Below are 19,685 nucleotides of genomic sequence, written 5' to 3' on the forward strand. Positions count from 1 at the left end.
CTTAGGTACTTCCAATGTATTCTGGATGACGTAGAACTCGTTGAGGTCGTTGATACTAGGGAGAGATATCGGGGCGATACGCTTGAGCGATCGTATTGTAGCAACCACCTAGTGAAGACACTCAGAGAGATAGAAGGGATGAATATAAGGATAAAGATCGACTGATTTTTACAGGAAATTTTAAAAGTCAGCGATTTTGCCATGACAAGAATGCATTAATTTTTTTTTTTCATTATTTATAAATTAAAAGGACAGATATTTTTTACTTTTTTATTCTGTTTGTTTGCATTTTTACTTTTTTAAATAATAAGCTATGAAATAAAACAGTTTTTTTACTCATTACTCATTATTTTTATGAAGTTTTCTTTTGTTTCTTAAAAAAAAAATAATAAAAGGAAATTATTTTTATTACACTGTTCTATATTCAATGTACACACGTACACACAATGTGTGTTGTATAACATATATCTATTTTTATATAAGAGATATTGCGAAATATTCAGAAATATGAAATTTCACATCCGATAATAAAGAGACTTGAATGCAAATAGAGCTCGCGGATATTTGAGCAATGGCAAGAAAGAGCTCTCTCGCGGATATATCTTCTTAGAATTCATTTCGCGCCGCTCGACCAGTTCAATACGGTTCTTTTCTTAGATTTCGCCGATTCAAATAATTCATATATCGCGATTATACCGGTGCTCTGCCGTACACAGCAGAAGTCGTAAAATGATACGTTTGCCTGGGGACGAATATATATTTCGAATTCTCGCGCACGTTTATGATCCCGGGAGAAAGTCCGTGAGCCGAAAAGAAAGACGGTACAAAAGTGAGGGTGGTGGTTCGCTTACAAGGAGAGGCAAGTCAAAGAGAAGGCAAACCCGGGGGGGACATTCGTGTGCGCGTAACCGACGACGTCCAAGTCGCGCGGTTAAATCCGCTGACTCTTATCGATCGCACCATTTGATATTCCGCGTTGAAACTCGGTTAAATATTTGACATACCGAGAATGAGGGTGGTTCGTAATATGTACTGAGCAAACGACGGTTCGGCCTGGTAATCTGCAGCGTCAATGTAATATCCACTGAGATTCGGCTTGACATGGAGTTACCGCGGCATCAAAGTTTTCAGAAGCCACGCCAACAATACGCCGAGCACGCTTATCAATAATTCGATAATTTATACACGATATATGTTTGATCAAGTTACAAGTCGCGTGTAAACGTGTATAAAGGCTTTCTGTTTTACAAACTGACAAATTCCAATTCTGCAAGTTGAATTAAAATACGATTTGACAATTAAGCGTTTCAGAATAAGTATAACGATCGAGACGCGAATTCAATCACGCCGCTTTGCGAATTAAAAAAAAAAGTTAAATATTGCACAAGCGCGTTAAAAGTTTAACTTGTTTTTCAACAGATTATATTTCTTGGTAACACCTCGAGTTGCGGTCGGGATCTTCGGATGAGATATATTTAGAAGCGTGAAATCTGTACGGTTCACGAGCAATGCAATATACTGCACACATACATGGGAATATACCACTAACCGTGTATTTCAGTCTGCGAAGACGACGCTTTACAGTGACACCGCCGTATGAATTAACAAACACCCTCTGCAACGTCGTGAGCTCACAAGAAGTTAAGTGCGACGGTAGCGATATGCCGGTCCGTGTAATCCCCTTCACACGCACCATAATTCCCGTTTACGTCCTTTTCCGGGCGTATACGTCTTAGTTATGTCAGTCTGTGTCTTTTGCATCCGGTAATGTCGTGAAAAAATAGCGGTATCTTACAGAGCCGAACATAATTATAATGCAAATAACAGATATATTCGTCAAAAATATATTTATTTACATATTTATTTTTATAAAAAAATAAGGATAAATATATAGAAAAATATCTAATGTATAAAGAATTATAAATATATTATTACAAATTATACTTGTGTGAGAGACTAGCACTTATGTATTATTATACGGGATTTTATCTCAAATTTTTTTTTAAATGAGGATTGCTTTTTTATATAAGTCAGGAATGTGTTTCTTGAATAAATTATGGATAATATATTATTCTATGTGGAATTGTATTATCCATATTAAAATTCATTCCATATTAGAATTCCGGTGTATTCGTTTCGCATTCAATAGTAGGAAATGTGAAATTAAAATTCGAGAGTGACAAACACTCGCAATGAATACTACCATGCCTCGATCGCCTTTTCAGGTGTACACGAGGATGTACAAATATTTGCTGAATCTTCCCGCTATTTATTTATCTGACCTGGGCTGAGGGATTGCAGTGCGCGGATGGCATCGCACACTGTATGTCTTTCTCAGAGAAAATGATGAGAGAGGAAAGGAGAGATACATACACTATATTGGCGGAATATTATTTATACAATTGCTCGGGTAATTTCAGAAACAATGAAGACTTACTCTTTCATTAGTACGCATTACTTTCTGTAAAGTATGATAAAAAAAGTCTTTGTATTCCTTGTCAGAATCGGTATCAAAGATGATGCAGTCAGAATTAATTCAGACATTCGATTGAGCTCTTTGCTTCATCGTTTTAATATTATTCCATCTCCGCAACTTATTTGAGAAAGCTTTTATTATGCAGCAGACTCTTGTTCTGTCCAATTATCGTTCTAGCAAAGTGACATTAATTTCTTTCAGCATGTATAAAATATAACAGTCACGTGACACAGAATCGATTTACGCAGGATAAAATTACTTATATTCCTCCTTTATCGATCATTTATATTTGTGAAAGTAATATAGTAACAGTAAAGTATTTAAAGAAAAATTTCAATTATATTATATTTAATCATATTTAATTATATTATATTATGTATATTTTTTTTTTCCTCTAAAAAGAATTATTAATTAAAACTTAATTATAATTTTTATTTTTCATTTGCATGATAATAACATTCAGTTATATCTTAAAAATAACAACTAGAAAAATATACGTACATTGATTTATGTCACACATCTTGAAAAAGAAAAGTAATATTACAATGTTTTTTTAAGTAAACATATTTCACGTTTAGGGGCCTTAATTTTTCCAGGCAATATTTAACTTGGCATTTTCCGCACTGTGAGTACTAACCTTATCGGCCAAAACACTGGATAGCTCAGTTTGGCGCCTAAGGCGAATCCGGATTACCCTCGTGTCGCGCTTTCGGAGCGAACTCATGCGAGTGTAGTAATGGCGCGCGAGGGGATGGCACGACAGGCAGCAGAACGCCTGTACTACAACCACGCTATGATCTCTGTTGTAAAATTTCCCATTTCCCCTCATCGTTCGTTACATCATGCAGCTGCAAACCACCGCGACACGGCTTACGGCGGCCGCTAGACAAGTATTTGATCACGAACAGCGGCGGGCCCTCTAATGAAGACCCACCGCCCCATTGTCGCCGTGGTATCTCCATTATTTTTGCGCCGTTATTAAAAATCCACCGTAGACTACGGGAGCGGGACAAAGAATTCGACAGGCATTGTCCCCTCGTCGTCCGCGCTTTTTGTTCATCATGCTAAATGTCAATGAAACTCGCCGTCTCTCCTTCTACCCCGCTCTATCTTCGTCATTGCTCCTTTATCTATTGCAAGGAAGCGAAAGGGAGCAAGAGAATCGTTCTGATCGGTGATTCTTCGTCGCTTTCGTTGTTCTTGTCGTCGGCTTCGTTCTGCAGAAGCAGAGGGAGAACAACCCGGGTTTATGTTTCGTCGGGAGAAATCAATCGTGTGTGGTGGTAGGAGATGAAAGGAGGAGAGAAGGTTGTCGCAATCCTCACAGTCTCTCCATCCACGTCGTGACACCGATTTTTCCAACTATTCGCGAACCTCCTATGCTGGGGTCACGATAAAATGGAATTGTTGAAGCAGGAAATATTTGCCAGGATGCCAACGCGACGTTTCTATATCGGTTGAATTGTATTTCCATCGCGGTATTCCCCAAGGTTTAAAATCATTAGATCATTGGGGTACACAATCATCGAAATCCATCTTTGGTCAAATTGGTGCTTATCTTAATATACGATGACAATATTTATGGAAATAATTTATATTTGCTTTAGATTTTGAGAAAATTAAAATAATTTTATACTATTTCCGTTAAAGCTTAAAGCTTCATGTATGATTAAATTATAATCTGGATAATGAATAGATGCGCATATTATCTAATATAGCGCGCGATAATTAGTTTTCTCGCGTCATTAACATGAGATTAGTCTATTAATACATTTAGTACATTTAATATGATTTATAGTCGATATTTAACACAATTTATAGTTAAATTGTATTAATTTTATCAATAGGCCAAAATTTTATCCGCGGGAAAATTACACGCATACACAGATAGAGGAAGAGAGAGAGAGAGAGAGAGAGAGAGAGAGAGAGCCCGATAAATTTGGCATGAAATTTCAAACTGCCTCTAAAACGATTACGCGGTTCGCCCTCCAGGAGCCTGTCCAAATTTTGAAGCACGACCGGTCGCTCGGATCGTACGTCACATTTGATAAAGATCTGAAGCCGATCGATTCTGATGGATGCGAGACCGTGCACTGCCGTGCAATCGCCGATCTGTGAGTGACTTTTGTTCGGAAAAAAAGGATGTCGCGGTCATGGAGGATTATTAAATCGGGCAGCGTTATCGTAACAGAGAGAGAGAGAGAGAAAGAGAGAGAGAGAGAAAGGAAAGGAGAGATATAGATTCGTGCAGGATGAGCAACCAGGATGGACGAGATGAGGGATAGAAGGCGGCGTGAAACGAAAACGAGCGACAGGCAGGAAACGAAGGATAGGACAAGGCAGATAAAGAGAGACGTGGGTAGACAAGAGGTAGGAGGCGAGATAGAAGCGGCCGGCAGGATTGCTCTATGGGGTGGTTTCGGGGCATGGATACCCAGTCTCTACGGCCGCGGTAATGGTTATAGCACCATCGCGTGCAATCCCATTAGCACCGATGCAATTTACCCGATCTATCACACCCTATTAAGCGGTGCGCTTTCCACCCCCGCGGGCGAGCGCTCGATCGCTTAACGCTCGTTTTAATCGAGTTTGCGCAACCGTGCCTGCGTCCAGGCTCCTCTTACCAGATCGGGGCGAACAATGTTTTTCGAGTCGCGCGAAACCCACTGCCGATGTCGATTTGTGCGAGAATGCGAGCGACCGGAGATAAAAGTAGTCAGCGAAACTGAAGGCTTTCCGATAATTGAACGATGGCCGAGAGATAGAGTTATTACTCGGAACGCCCGGGTACACCCGGTATCTCGTTGTTACGCTGGACTTTCGGTTCCAATTGTAACGAAGCAACAAAGACGTTCTGCGCAGGATCTTTGTTTCACGATGATCGGAGGATCCTAGATGCCTCGGTTAACCACTGCGGAATTTGATCTGCTAATGTACAATGCAACCATGCTATTGGTGTAAGCGTTATCGCGAGAGCACTCGAGGGACGTACTCGCAATTATGGGATGGAAGCGCGTCGATATATGGAATCATGCGGCTAGGAAGCCTCTTGAGTGGACTTTGAGGAGTCTATTGTCGAACGATATCAAATCGATCGATTTCTAAAATATATAAATATACATAATGCTAGAGATGTTAATAGTAAATTTTAAAAGCAACTTGCGTTACATCAAAGTAAGTATAAAAAAAAAGTATCTAAAGACAATTATAAAAACATCGTAATATATCATCTCTGATAATACAACGTTTCGAGGATAAATTTCGAAAAGTTGGAAAGAATGTTATTCGGAAAACAGTCTTCTTTATTTTGTACCAGCTACTGAAATGGAGAAGGTATGCGTAGGCTCTCTCAGATATCGGAGGTGCGGGAGATATAACGGAGAAAGGGGAAGGTAGCTCGAGACTTCTCCTCACAAGGGTCGTAACGTCAGCTGGCTTCTGAGTGAGTTGCGACGATTCCGGCACAGGTCGGTGCCGTCGATTTCGACGAAACTATGAGCCAGCTGTCGCTACCCTCAAAGCACGGCTTTCCGTTTTATTCTCAAGTTTTCGCGACATTCACCATCCGCTTCTTAGTTCGCCTCCTTGCCCTCGTAGAGGCGCCGGCTTGAAAGGGACGTGATCGGTATCTATCATAAACGCGCCGTACTTGCAAACCAGATGAAAATAGTTACGCGGGAACATTCTCGATATATCGTGATTAAAAAATTGGCAGGAAAAGTTTGATGGATCTATTCGTGTCTAATCCTCTTGTAAATATGGTATATAATTACTGCTGTAAAAAATAGTATTATATTATTATATATTAGTATATATTAGTATATATTATATATTAGTATATATTATATTATATTATTTTATTATAAAAGATATAACACACATACATAGATATGTGTTTTCAGTTACAAAGAACATTTCGAAATTGTACTTGTATACTACGCACAACTTGTCATTTTACATGACAAGAACAGCTGTCGGAATTTTCATCTTACATATACTACCCACTCGAGCGATCATCCCTTTACGAGACCTTTCTCGGAAAGACGGCGAGACGACGACACGTAACCGGAATACGAATGTTCGTCCAATGCCGAGATTCGACAAATCTGAGCACGAGAACGAGCGTTTGCGCGTCCACTTAAATCGAGACACGGGAATCTGTTACTACAGCGCGCGGATCAGGTATTTTCGGTTTCGCCGAAGGGATGGCGGGATCGGACGGGGCGCGGGGGAGGAGGGGGAAGGGAGGGGGGAGAGGAGAGAGCTTGCTGATCCACGGGATCCCGAGAGCGCCGACGACGCCTGTAATCATCTCGTTATAGCGGCATTGTGCGGATAGAAGCTGCACGGATATGTCGCACTCCCGTAAAACCTCCGTCCCCTTCCGCTTTTCCACCCCCTCCGGCTGAAGCATCGTGTCGATGATTACATGGAGCGCGTGGATTAAGCCCGCGGTGTATGGCGTTCTAATCAGTTGCTGCATTGTGAAATGCAAAATTACAGGAGACGAGGATAGCGCGGCGACGATGGCGGACGATGTCGACACCCGACACGATAGAGAACTCAAGCTTAATTAGTGTTCGAATAATGAGTTCTTCTCGTCTCTCGGTATATATAATTTTCGATCTGCGAATGCATAGAATATCTAATTACGCTGTTTAAACGACTTATATGTATATCGGCGTACACAGATGCGATACAAAATGAGATTGACTTTTTTTTTTCAAAGCGAGCATATGAATGGCAATTTATTCTTTTTTCTCATTGTTGTATCTAATTTAAAGTTTGATAATATTTTCGAGAGCAGTTAATCACTCTTAAATCATTTGCGTTGCTTCGCATTATAAATGATCTCATTAATATTGATATTCACGTATCTCGTATCATAATTAGTGCGTTAGTTCTATCTGAACTAACGCACTAATTATGGTGCGAGATACGCGTTCTTATACGCGGTATTTATGCATATGGGTATCGTTTAAGCGCTTAATCTCAGCATCCGAATCTCGAGGGACGGCGGGGCGCGATTGAAATAAAAGAGTAGGTGTTCTCCCTTCAGCCGAGCGCGATCGGTAGCGCGGAGAGTCTATCTCCCAACAATCAAGCCCAACTCCATTCTTTCCGACGAGGGTGAAACGATGGGCGGATGAAAGGAAGCGCGCAATGTTACTTGGAGCTTCGGCGGTCGATCGGTGCGACCGGTGCGTAAGCTATGCTATTAAGGGCGGCAAGTGGGTGCATCTGTCTGGGCAAACCTGGGCTTAGTTCCAAAATCCTACTGCAAATAGAGATTCTGGTTACTCAGAATAGTAGCTCCAACCCCTTTCTCTCTCTCTCTCTCTCTCTCTCTCCATCTTTCTTTCTTCTGTCCACTTCTCTTGCAGGATATGCCGAACCGTTCAATGTAAGGCTGATATACCCAGGCCTTAGCTAGCAATATTACTTCGAGTGCTGGAAGTAAACGCTTATATTTCGAGGCATTCCGTTCGAATCGCCATGATGTGGCGGAAGGAAAACCGGATCCGCGAGTCGCGGATTATTATTCGTGAACGTCGCCGCTCGCCTCCATTTATATATTGGTCGACGATGGTCGATGGTAGTAAACCGATAGCGCTAAGAAGCAGGAGATTGCACAAACCGATTCCGGGACGCGAAAATCGCCGAAGCGCTCGCTCGTCGCAACGGCGGCTCTCTCGAGATAATGTCCGCTGAGTAATGCGCGCCGGCGGTAACGGCGAGCAAAGTGCTGATAAAATATATACATCTGTAAGGCAACTGACTGAGCGTCCTTTTAACAGAATCCTTGTTCCATTACGCGATCGCGATCCTGTGAAACGAATTCGCCATTAATGAAAAAGCGTGAAAGCTCTCGCGAGAATATTGCGCCATGGCTTCTTAAAATGCGTTGAGATTTCAGTGAGCAGAGGCGGATACGTATACTTCTTATCGCTGTCTCTCTTTTTCTCTCTGTTACAGGTTCTACGCTTATCAGAAACACTGGTGTAAAATTGTGTTGATAATTTTATCCTTGATAGAAATGCATTCCGCGATAGTACACTTTCGTTATTCTTTTAGTTAATTATTTTGTTGCATTTCTATATACTTTTTACAACAGCAAAGTGAATGTTACATCGAGCAAAATTGACATCGTTTCTTATCACTAATATTGCTTACCATGAATGTTTCAGCAACGTAAACTCTTGCATGTTTGCATAATTCTATAATTTTACTTATCTTGATTTGTATATAATTATTTCATTTCATGATATTTATGATATACGAAATTGCACAGTATCTGATACGAATTTATTTGTACTCTTATGATAAATTATTTTAACCCACTTCGCGCTGTATGTGCTTGTGAGAAATACAACGAAATCAACGAAATCTTAAATAAAATTGATGCGACATTACGGGATAAGGAAACATTAAGCTCACGTGTTTCGATCTCTAAAGCGATTTTCTCCCTACTACGCAGGAAGGGTCGAATGCAAAGATGTTATTCTTCTTCCTTAACTCATACATATTTTTTCGCTGAAACGTTCCCTCCACGCTTTTACCACGAATTACAAATCATCTTGCACGATAATGCCGGGGGAGTCCCCTGCTCTTAAAAAACTCCAAGTCTTGCGGATCTCAAGTGAAATATACAATCGCCCTACTAACGGATTTCTCGTTATATTTTTTTTTGTTATATTTAAATAAATAGATTTCTTGTTATATTAAAATAAAAATTGCTTGCACACTTTCAAAAGATCTCAATGAAAAACAATGAGAGAGATATGTGCAAGTATAACTTTTATTCTTACTCTACGAAGAAAAGCATACAATTTGACAGAAATTCTATTACCAGAATATTCTCATCGAGAATTCAGCTTAGCTTCTATCGCTCTATAGTGATCACATACAATATACGCGTATAAATCAGTTGGAGAACTCTATCTCGAACTTGGAAATCGCGTCATTAGGGTTCATCGGTGGTAGGTGAGATCGTTGTTAAACCCATCGACGATAAGTACAGATGCTCCGAGATCTCGTAGATTCCTTCACCTTTTCTACTTCGCCTTCCCGCTCCATGTTTGCATCTTTCTCTCTCTCTCTCTTTCTCTTTCATTCTCCTTCTCTCTCCGCCCTATTCTCCGTTTCTCTTTTCCGCGAGTTTAATTAGGCCCCGCTTCGAGATATCGCAGGATCAGCAGCTCGTTAGCATGTTTTAATTGGCGGCTGTCAGAGAGATCCCTCCTTACGATAAGCGTCTTCTCTAACCAGTCTACTGTTCCGTGTGACAAGGCTCTACATATACTCGAATACTACTTATTCGCAAAGACATTGCGGTCGAAAGGAGGGGATAGGGCGAGACGAAACGGCGAAGGTTTGGTAAGAGGTGAACTTAGAAAGGATCGGACATGACTTTTTGTCGCTTAATTCCGCCGGTGAATGTGACAGCGGAGCAGACCGGTTGAGATCCGCGCTTCACGAGCGCTTCATGTGCTTGTGTGTTCATGATGATAACCAACCTGGATGGAGACGTGACCGGTAGTAAGACAAGGTATCTCGGTCTGATTGTCAGTATTGATCCCGTTGGTTCTTCAGCGCCAATATGTAGGTTTTAATGAACTTATTCGTAATGATGTTTTCAATTATGTATGTGTTTCCACGAGCAATGTATTTAACTGAGTGTGAAATAATTTTCCTTTTATCTTCTTTCGCAATTAACACTAAAGCAGTCGTCATTTCATCATTTTATTCGTGAGCAGATCGCGACACATTATTTAAAATACTTTTTTTTTATTTTTTTTTTTTTTAAATTCTGGTATACAATTTATGTAGAGAAAAATTTACGTGAAAAAATTAAAAATATATTCTTAAGGTGCATCCGACTTTGCATTATTAAAGAACTTTATTAGCATGTGTATTTTTTGTCATTTGATTATGCATTATTTTTTATTTCTCGAATGATACATTTCCCTTGAAACATTAAACGCTCTTATATTTTCTCGGATCTACACGCATTTGTGATACGTTCTTCGTATTCGGGGCGCGCCATGCGCGTTGTCGGATAACGTTATACCTCTCACGTATCCCACGAACGAACGAATTATCGAGCGATAGATTTATCGCTCCGCGTGTTCCATTCTCTGTCCCGCCGCCTCCATTCACGCATCATCGCAAACAACACACGAATCGCGTAATCTTCGTGATTTTTTTTCATATCACTCGGGTCGTGCGCGGCGACGATTTGATCGTCGCGTGATTGATTCCCATAAATATGCATTCGTGCCTCTTTCTCTGTCCGAAAGTAACGCTTTTAGTCCGCTTTCGCCCCGCACAATTCTCCCTCTCCCTAACTACAGTACTTTATGAACGGGCACCAAGTTTCGCGGATATTTCACACGACGCGGGACCGTGTTCGCGATCCCCGTGTCGTGCATTCCAGGGTCGACGTATCCGGCCTTAAGCCTCGGTACGTGACGAGGAGTATTTGCGGGCGCGTTACCAGCTCCCCGCGCGTGATCGGATTACGCGTAGCCGCGCGTAAAGGCTTTGCCAGTCCGAGAACGCGACGATTGGCGTACGTGAAAGCGTTTACGCGAACGGTAATCGACTAATTAGCGATGCGTTCCGCCGGAACCTTATCCGGCGCGACGCTTCTTTTTTCTCTCTCTTTTTTTTTTATATACTTGTCCTTCCGTAATGTATCGTCGTTCGTGAGCGGTGAAAGCACTGCGCAGCGTAAGCACAGCTAATTGGCAAGTCAGTGATAAACTTTAGTCAAATTGTTCACGAGTTTTCGAACCGCCATAAATTCAGGCAGTTTAATTGGATACCCTATTCGGCGGGAGATTTTACTGGGGATTCGTAATAATTCCAGTTCTATATGTTTGGTTTAAATGATTGTTTTCGTTCCGAAAACTGTTGCCCTTAAATTTTTATCGTTTTTTTTTTTTTTACGTTTATTAATATTGTTTATATTTTGGAAAAACATAAAATATAATCGTAGAATTTACATTAAGATTCTCGTGAAGAGATTTTATTATCTATACAAATCTAGCTGAGTGTTTAGTCGGTTCTAAAGAAATCGGTGCTGTGGCTTGTCGTCGCGGTACTTTATAACGTAGAATCATAAAGTAAAATACGTCTAGATGAAACATCGCTGACCTGCTTTCGTTATTTGGACCACAGATGCTGCAATACATCCTCTCATGCATATTCCATTGCGGTATGGAAATGTCGCGTTAACTCGTACTAATCTTTTACATTGCGCTTCGCCGTTACAATAGAACACTTGTTACACAGACGCCGCTTATGCATATGTCACGAGGTCATATTATAGCGCGCGCCCGTATTATTGCGTTATCCTTTTTGTAAAGTTTATACCGCCGCCGCTGTTTCCCGAGAGTTCATGAAAAGCTTTGGATTTTAGTTGATAACAACTAAATGATTCTTTCTTAAGAGAGAGAGAGAGAGAGATAGGGATTAATATTTATTAATCATAATTGTACTTCTACCTCGCCTAATTATATTATGTCAGAGGCAGAGGAGTTTCTTTTACGAGAACCAAAATTGAAATTCGCGTTGGAACGGTATGCACTTTTCGTTTCCCGACTACAATATCATCCGTATTATGTCCCAAGCAGATGCATCCGTCCCGAAAGAAGGAAAGAGATAGAGATGAAGAAGGGAACGGAACCCCACTACGTATGCAAATCCGACTCCGCCCTGAATAAAATATTAACCGACCAATCGAATGTGGTGGTGGGAGGAAGAGAGGAAGGGGGTGGACGGACGCGAGCCTCCCTTCATGTATGTGAGTGTCGTTTTTTTTTTTTTCCTTTCTCCGATGAATACACTTTCTCTTTTCGTTACTTTCTGCGTAGGCATTGCCTCCATATGTATACATACGCAAATGTATGCGCGCACACGCATCGCTCGCGCGGGTAGTAAAGATCCTCTCACGATGGGGGCCTCCTCTCTCTAACTCTTCCTCTACACCGTATGCTCTACATCTCCTCTCTCGCTTGCCACGAGTTCCCCGAGGTCCCTTTAAATCGAAGATCTCGTTATCTCAGACCGAACGGATTCTTGTTAGTGAAACTTTAATTATAATCACTTGACGGTGTCCAGATAGCCGTTTCTTCGTTCGTCCGAAAGAAAGGAGCGCGACAAGTGGATAGCAGTACCGGAGAAAAATGGCGATGAAAACGGGTTGACGCTGTTAGAAACTGTCTCGAGTACCTTACTAACAATTAAGCTTTTTAAAAAGACGCTCGCTTGCACACAACGAATGGATTCTTGTACAAACGCGGTACACACTTTGCCAAGTGATGCGAGAAAGGACAATGATGAGGCAAACTTTGGAGAAAAATGAAGGAAGTTTCTTTTGTTTATTACTTTGTGCTTATTATTATCATGTAACTGGTAATTATCACATTGTGAAAGAAAAAAATGGAAGAATATAAACAAGCTTTTCATTTAAACGTTATATTGAAAAAGCTCCCGTTTTGCATCATCATTATATAATTACAGCAGTTTTTTTACGCTTCATATTATTTGAAATTTGAGGAATGGATGTTTCGTTTAGTGATCTAAAAATTTTAATCCTTTTTGCAATGTTTAAATGCATTATTAGAGCATTATCTATACAAAGTTAATAATTCGTGAAACACATTTTCATGATATATTCATGACATATTCTTTCCTTCAAATCGTACGAGATCATTGTGTTGTGAAAATTTTAAATTTTATTCGAATTTGATTAATTTACACATGCTTCGCAAGTCTTCTTTTTCTGACAAAAGCTGCATGAGACATTGGTCGAGGACCAATCGAGCCGGAGCCCATGTCGCGTGAAATTTAATTGCGTCCAAGCTCGCACGTCCCAATTTCTACGACGGCGATGATGGTGGCAGCGGTCGCGAGTAATAAAAGAGAAAGAGAGAGAAGGAAAAGTCGCCCGAGGAGTGCCGCGCGGCATGTTGGTCGCAGATCGCGAAGTACCGCTTTTCACCTTTATTCGAGTTCCGTACAATCGGAGCACCTGTTTAGCCAGGCGCGAAATTACGTAGTTTTGCGCTCGCGGCTATACGAACTGCGCGAGAGACGGCGGTTGGATCAGCAGTCTCACCGATTCCGTTTCGAGAAACAAAATTTCATTCCTCTTCCGCGATTCTAATGAGCGGTTGCCGCTGTCACCCTCCGCTCGCTTCTGCGTTGCGTGATTCTGGATTGCGACATTCGTGTGATGGTTGATCGCTGTTGCCGGAAAATAAATAAAAAAAAAAAAAAAATGCACTCTGTATACAAAGGATAGCTTGTTAGGGAAACATTTTGTCACGCGTATCGTTGTTTTGATTAATTATTAGCGCGCGTGTTTTTCGATTTTTCAATTATGTCGTCCATGCGACAATACTATCAAAATCCGTGCATCGAGATTAATTTATACTAATTCTCACTGTAGTCGGCCAATCATATTTTTCGATGCAGAGGAATGATTGTAGCGAGAGCAGTGATGATGTTACATGTACTTTTTTCCGAACCTTAATAAATGACAGCGTGAAGAAAGCGAAAAATAATTAACGTCGTGAGCAAACTGTTTTAATACTGCCATAAAATGCAGATGATTATGTTTCGTTGAGAATTAATTAATTTTTATTGAAATAAATTATCTTGTTATACATAGGGGGCGTGGGTGTGTACCGCGTGATTGTATGTTAAATCTTCGAGTGGGAGGCGAGTTAAATAGTATACTTGGAGCACACGAGACGTATATATAATTTTTTATTACAATGGTAATGAAATAATCTCGTTGTAATTAGCGGCTTGAAAAATTGCTCACCTACTTGCTCGTTATGCCTTCGTCATAATACCTCTTTCCAAATAAAAATGCACAATCTTACCGGCATAATTACGGCTTGGGAAATATGAAATACTTGCCAGAGACACACTCGCAATTAACACGTATATTTGCGAGGCTGTTCTAATTATATTCGAATTTCGTTTCTCTAACGCGCATGGCTATTTAGCATAATTATTTACCGAGGAAAATGCTTCTTCCGCAAAGATATATTTTTTACATTTTGTTTGTATTTTAATTTCATCAATATTGTTAGTTAAGATATTTTATTTTTTTATATTTCTTCACAATATTCATACTTTTTATTTTTTCACAAGATATTCAATTATTTAAAGCGCTTTACCAAGTTCATTACTATCGGTATAGTTCGTATAATAATGCGTGCGATACTGAGGCAAGGAGCTATATCTTGGCGCCTCCTTTTTAAAAGTAAAGTACTCTTCTAATCCGTTTTCATCCACTTCATCCAAAAAACGATTGGGAGGAGGCGGTAGACTCGGGAAGGAAAGGAGCAAGCATTCGAACCCCGAGAATCGTTTCCGGTTCTCCTGGGACCGATGACGAGGGCAAATTTTCGAGGAGATTCCCGAAGAGGAACGAACCTAATTCCCCCGGGCGCTCCTTCCACGGCAAATTGGGTAGTAAAGCGGCAGTAACGGAAGGGGTAAACGAATATATCCACGACAGCTCTATCGCTGATAAGGTGGTACGCGTAAAATTCGCGAGAGTGGCCCTTTCTAGCGGAAGAGATACACCGGCATCGTTCGGTGGATTGTCATCGCCTAGATTGCGTCATTTTAATAGACGACAGGGACAAAAAGAGGGAGAAAGGGAGCGAAGAAATGAGCGAGACGATCGTTGAAATTATCGTGTCTGGACAACAGAAATAATATGCCTCTGCGAATGAATGTTCCCTCTAGGTGTGCGATACTTTTTGTACGAAATCAAAATCGTTAACGCCGAAGTCACGCGACACACGCGACCGCTCGTCTTAAATCACGATCGATCAGAACGATCGAAGCGCGACGGCACTTTGAAAATTTATAGGCCGCCGCACCACGATGACGATTTCGCCTCTTTCCTTTTCCCTCCTGTCGCGACGACCAACGCCTCGTCGTGCGATCGTAAACACCGGTTTACCGCCGCGTAAGCTCGTGACTGCGTCCCACGTGAAAAGCGGTCTGACAGATCGCTCCTCGTTTTTTATTTATATGATCTGTCGCTGAGCGCTCTTCCGAGTGAATTAATGGCTTAAACGGCGAAATATCCATTGCGGGAAATCAGGAATTATTTGCGTGCACGTAACTCCCGCGAAATATTTTTTACATTATTCGCGCAAAAAATGTCAAGAGAATAATCGCGTAATTGAGGCGAGTTCTTCGCCGACGTATCCACTAGACCTTCTCGATATTCTTTTCTGGATACTTTTTTTTTCTTTCCGGACAGAATGCGCGACGGCGCGCATGCATCTCTTCTCATGCTAATCACGTCTGAAACGCGCGTTGGTCGATTGTTTCGCGCGTCTGTCGGTCGGTAGGAATGAACTTTGGTTCGTTAGGCAAGCTATCGTTCTGCAACTCCTCTACAGGAGTATATAAAGTTCTCGGTACTGACCCAACTTGTATATATCTCGGCGGTTAACTGCACGGCTCCAATTATTCCGCGCACGAGCAACGTGCTGCTCGTTATTATTTGCCTGCCTCGTTCTTCTGATTGAATGCCCGTGCGTGGTATTCAAACCGTTAGATAACGCTGAAAGTTCTATAAGCGATACGTCTTTTTGCGCGCATGTTTAAAACCTTTTCTTGTTTTCCGCTTGCGAAACGCGAAACAATATCGAGAGTATATCATCGTTACACACCATCCATAAATTTCTCATAGTATTGTTTATCTCTTTAAAAGTGCAATTTATGCGACTGCGCGATACTTTCGATGGCGCCAACTCTTTCACTAGATTTTAATTCGCTGTGATAAGGATAATAATAATGTTAAGGATGTGTTGACTATATAATAGTAGCAAAAATTGAAATTAAAAATAAAACATTTTTTACGTTTATATTGTTTGGAAAATGAATAAATAAATCTGTCTGGATTATAAAAAAAAATTATTACAAAGTAATATGCTTTTTAACATCGTAAAAGAAAAGTTATAATTAATATTTTTCCTAATTTATGACAAAAATTTTTGATCGTGAATACCCCCTAAAATTAACAGCAAGAAATATAAAAAACGAATAATTTACAGAAAGAGAGAAAGAGAGAGAGAGACAGACAGACAGATAATATTTTTCAACTTTAGTAAATAATATTTTTCTTTTTAGTAAATAACTTTGAAACGAATACTTCGATCTAAATCAAGTTTTGCATAAATATTTATTTTTTTTAATATATGTGAAAATTTTTATTTTGTTGACAATGTTAAATTTGTCAATAAGTGAGGTCAAATCAATACAAACTTTAAACTTAAATAATTTCCAAACCCTTAAGAGAATTTTACTCAGATTTTGTATAGATATTCAGAAAAAATAGTAGAACAATCTACAAAATTTTTACGCTTTTGTTAATGTTTTGACACATACATTCTTAATATGATTGGCGGAAAATTAATGTAATTTAATTCAATATCCGATGTGTGGTATCCTTTGCATCGTAATGATATGGCGAGAATTGAAAATGGTACTGATCTAATTTATCATAATTATATTTATCATAATTCCGTTCGAGAACGATGAACAAAATACAGCACGGATGTCGTTGGCAAGTGAATGGAGAAAAGAAGATTGGTCGAGTTGGTCGATAAAAAAACTGGCTTATTCCTGGCGGAAATAAGGGAAATTTGTTCTAGTCGCTGATTATTGCGGAAAGAGAACGGACGGTATAATAATAGGAAAAAAAAGACGGAAACGCGTGCAAATGTCCGTTAGTGTAATTCGCGCGCAGCCACAATCCGTTGCAGTTTAGCCGGAAACGCAATTTAAACAAATTGGTGGAGCTGCCACGCCAATGCCAATCTACCTATCCGCTCTATCGCCGATCACAATCTCGTATGCGTACGTAACCCTTTCGCTCTCTTCTCTCTTATCCTTCGTTCTTGCTCACATACGCCAATGCTCCGGCGCACCGATGCGACGCGACGTCGGGCGTCGAACGAGGCGCCTTGCTCGATTAATCGAAATCGAAACGGACAGCGTTACGCGAGAACTACTACGCGTTAACGAACATTTATCGCCCGTAGCGCAATAATTCGATTTTCGGTCACCGTCGGTTTTCCCACCACACCGCGCCGGTGGATAGTCGTTCATCCGACATGACAAAACTGTATACAGTTTATGGATTTTCACTTGGCATGTAGCCACCGCCGAGAGTCACGTTGATCGAATTAAAAACTCGGTGATGCTACGATCCTGTTTTTTTTTTTCCGACGGCGTGGCTATCATAGCAGTTGTTGCGATTTGGGAAAAAAAGCCTACCGTATCCGGAGCTTGCGAGAAAAACCGATGGGGGGTGAAAATAAAAAAAACTGCACACAACTCGATACACGCCAATCATTTTGGTTTATCGAATTGCAATCGCTATATAGTTACTGCGAGCGTGCCGTTGCAGAAAGGAAAACACCCTTCCATCCGCGATTGTTTCCTGCGGATTGTGAATATTGGAAATGATCTCCAAAGTTATATAGTCTCGTCGTGTTTACGATGTTCGTTATTATTCGTAGTCGTGAGCGCGAGTTGCTGGCGATACGCGACGTATTGATTTTTGATAAAAATATACGCGGTAAAATTTAAACGACATCTGTCGTTTCCGAGATTATACGGCCGGGATGGCAGCTCATTTTTATGGACGTTTCGACGAACGTGACAGGTGCATCGCGTGTCTGTATTGGCGACGCGCTTTATATGGCATCGTGTCAAAATCCAGACAGAAGGGCGACACGCGGCTGAGTACTTCTCTCGTAATCTACGATTATACTACGATTATAATGTAAATTCGAGAGCAAAAATGGGAAACACATGATGTAGTGTACACCGCTGCACATTGTGCATCGTCCGGTGGCGAAGCCACAAATTATTGTTGGCTCTATTAAAGCGCGAAATAATTAATTCGACGCGACTGTTTGGCGGCGCGTAATAATTATTATTTATTCTGTTTTCAGGACCAATCTCTCTCTCTCTCTCTCTCTCTCTCTCTGTCGGTGATGGAACGGGAAGGAAGAAAAAAGGGTGGAAGAACCGGCATGATGATTTCTGGCCAGGACTGTACCACTACCACTGGGTGACAACGTAGTTTCCCATGTTTTATGGTCAGTTCCGTGCGCCATGGTATCTGATTGCGTCATAAATCGAACGAGAAACGGCGCGAGGGTTGTAGCGCGCGCGATACACACGACCTACGATTTCGTTTGCCGAAATTTAGCGGTCGCGTCTCGTCGTTCTTTTTTCTCACACCATACTCGCATTCCAAAAGAAATAAAATCTGCAGTGTGTAAATAATCGTTGTGAAATACAATATTACAGGAATTAATTTTACTAGAGACGAAAATGTATATCTAAATTTATATTAATACGCGATTTTTAATTGGATAGAAAATATATTATATATTTAAATTATATAACATTTTATAGTATAATAATAGTAGACATTGGATTAAAAATACATATATGTATATTCTCTAATTGACATCGCCAATTTACATAATTTATTTATATGTAATTAATTAGTTATTTCTGTTAAACGTAAAATCCAAAGTATTTTCTCTCGCGTGTGCAAGAACTTTCAAATTTGGATTTTTAAAGCAACAAAACAATATATTGTTTAGATGCAAATCACTGTATCATATGTCTAGCGGAATGTAGAATACATTAATGAAAAATAGTTCTTGCAGATGCGCGGTACGTGTACGCTTAAGTGGTACATTTCTCCTACGGTATCAGGTTCTTGCTTGCTCTGGCATCTCCACATTTTTCTTGGGTTTACTCGCCATGCCTCTAACCACCGTAATAATTTTAAACAGCGCGTTATAATTTTACACGTTTTGTTTAGTTATTTATTTATATTTATCTCGGCTGTCAAAGATCAGTTGACGCACGGTGCTGATAACGAATCATAAATTAAGAATTCAGAAATGTAACTTGATAAATATATATTTTTCAATATAATATATTCAAAAAATAAATAATTAAAAATTTACAAAAGTATTTTTCTTGATATTTATAGCTAATATTATTTTAGAACGGATGCGTAAAATTTGTTTAAAATTTTGTAATTATAGATTATATGAATTATTCCAAGCACACAGAGAACCTACTTGCTGATTCTCCCTCAAAAAATACAACGCGATACTTACGTTCGGTCCGT

At 40.2% G+C, this 19,685-nt stretch overlaps 1 long non-coding RNA gene across 1 annotated transcript in view; it reads left to right on the top strand.

Moving 5' to 3' along the window:
- The window catches only part of LOC126848419 (uncharacterized), a 216,526-nt gene extending 197,082 nt beyond the window's left edge, over positions 1-19,444 (top strand). Inside the window, exon 4 of the long non-coding RNA XR_007687258.1 lies at positions 18,484-19,444. This is a non-coding gene — a long non-coding RNA (uncharacterized LOC126848419). The remainder of the gene's footprint in view (positions 1-18,483) is intronic.
- The last annotated feature ends 241 nt before the right edge of the window (positions 19,445-19,685 follow it).

Source organism: Cataglyphis hispanica, chromosome 3, assembly GCF_021464435.1.
Source record: "Cataglyphis hispanica isolate Lineage 1 chromosome 3, ULB_Chis1_1.0, whole genome shotgun sequence".
In the NCBI taxonomy this organism is placed as follows: Eukaryota; Metazoa; Arthropoda; class Insecta; order Hymenoptera; family Formicidae; genus Cataglyphis; species Cataglyphis hispanica.